This window comes from Eriocheir sinensis, chromosome 29 (assembly GCF_024679095.1).
Source record: "Eriocheir sinensis breed Jianghai 21 chromosome 29, ASM2467909v1, whole genome shotgun sequence".
In the NCBI taxonomy this organism is placed as follows: Eukaryota; Metazoa; Arthropoda; class Malacostraca; order Decapoda; family Varunidae; genus Eriocheir; species Eriocheir sinensis.
The window spans coordinates 6,400,048-6,402,388 of NC_066537.1; positions in this window are offsets into that span (position 1 = coordinate 6,400,048).

The window sequence follows — 2,341 nt, forward strand, 5'->3', positions numbered from 1 at the left end:
AGAGAGAGAGAGAGAGAGAGAGAGAGAGAGAGAGAGAGATATAGAGAGAGAGAGAGAGAGAGAGAGAGAGAGAGAGAGAGAGAGAGAGAGAGAGAGAGAGAGAGAGAGAGAGAGAGAGAGAGAGAGAGAGAGAGAGAGAGAGAGAGAGAGAGAGAGAGAGAGAGAGAGAGAGAGAGAGAGAGAGAGAGAGAGAGAGAGAATGGAATAAGGAACTAGAATGAAAGTAAAAAGGAATAAGAAGGAAAAAAAAGAAGAATGAATTAATAAACGCAGAAAAAAAAGAAACAGAATAAAAGGAAGAAAAACGAAAAGATAGGAGAAAGAAAGAAAGAAAAGAAAAGAAAAAGTAAGTAGATAGAAATAGATGAAAATATAAAAAAAAACAAAATAAACAAAAAAAATTATAGACACAACGGATAAAAAGAGATAAAACAAGACAAAAGATAAAAGATAACAAAGTGAATAGGAAACATATACAAAAATACAAACATACGAACATACACACCAAAGCACGTACGAAAACCTAACATCTAAGTCCACATACAGAGACCTCAATCCTAAGTCTATTCTCTTAACCGACTCACAAGCGGATCAACGGGTATAGAAAGGGTTGGAAACAACTCCCAAGTGTTCTATAAGCTTCAGGGTTGTAACATATTCCTAGAACTCACAGTATATATAGCCGTATCATCTCTTTTTTTTTCTTTTTTTATCATACTCGGTTTTTTTTTTTCTCTCTCTCTCTCTCTCTCTCTCTCTCTCTCTCTCTCTCTTTTCCTTTCCTATTGCGTTTTCTTCACATCATTGCAAATTCTATACAGTGTCTTTCTTTCTCTCTCTCTCTATCTCCTTTTTTCTCTCTGTCTTCATCTATTTCTCTCTTTCCTTTCCTAGTTTTTTCTTTGAATAATTGCGTATTCTAATGCATTTCTTTCTCTCTGTTTCCTGCTTGTCTTCTTTCTTTATCAATTATCTCTCTTTTTTTCAATTGTTTCTGTTTTTGTTTTTTTGTTACGGCGAATTCTAGTTTTTTTCTTCTTAATCTCTCTCTATTTCCGTTGTTTCTCTCTTACTCTTTATCTCCTCTTTATCTGCTTTTGTTCTCCTAGTGCTTTTCTTTCTGTGTCTTCTTATCTCTTCACTCAATCTATCCTTTCTATCTCTCGTTTTCTTTTCTCTTTTAATTTCTTTCTATCTCTCCTTTTCTTTTCTCTCCCAATCTATATTCTCCGTAATCTAGTGCTTTCTCCTTCTCTCTCTCTCCCCTTTTTCTTCCATTAATATATATACCTCTTTATTGTTCGTCGTCGTTGTAGTATTTTTCGTTATGTTACTGGGTGTTAGATTTGCTCTCTGGTTCCGTGATACACTTGGCGTGGGACAGAGAGGGTGAGAAAGTGCATATATGTATTGTGAGATTGGCAGTGATGACGATTTGGCACGGCTGGAAGGTGGGTAGGTGGGTGATCTTGGGGGTGAGGGAGGGAGAGGGAGAGGGAGGGAGAAGGGGAAGGGAGAGAGAGAGAGAGAGAGTGGGAAAGAGAGAAACAAATGAACGACGTAAAGAAGAGAGAAAGGATAATAAGAGAGGGGAAGAAAAAAATAGATTAAGAGAAATGGAAGAAAGAAAGATTAAGAGGAAAAAAAATAATGAATGAAAGAAAGAAAAAATAAACAAGGAGAGAGAGAGATGAAGATAAAAATGAGGTACAGAAGGAAAGAAGAGAGAATAGATGAATAGAGGGGAAGAAAAAGACATAAGGAGAAAGAGAAAAAAGAAAGATTAAAATGATAAAAATAATGAATGAAAGAAAGAAAAAATAAACAAGGAGAGAGAGAGAGAGAGAGAGACATGAAGACAAAAACGAATGAACAACAGAAAGAAAGAAGAGAAAAAAGATAAAAAGAGAGTGGAAGAAAAAATAGATTAAGAGAAATGGAAAAAAGAAAGATTAAGATGAAAAAAAATAATGAATGAAAAAAAGAAATAAAAAGAAACAAGGAGAGAGAGAGAGAGAGATGAAGATAAAAACGAATGAACGATAGAAAAAAAGAAGAGAGAAAAGATCAAAAGAGAAAGGCAGAAAAAGACAGGTACATAGAAGAAAAGGAAGACAAAGATGAAGAAAGAAAACACCAAAGAAAGAAAGGAGATCAAATTACAGAAAAAAAGGGTAAAAAAAACGAAGGAGAGAAAGGAGACATAAAATAAAGAACGAGAGAAAGAAAGGAGAAAAAAAGGAAAAAAGAGTGGAAGAAGAAGACAGATAAAGAAAGAAAGAGGAAAAAGGAGAAAAAGATGTAAAGAATGAACGAACGAATTGAGATCAAAACAAAGAAA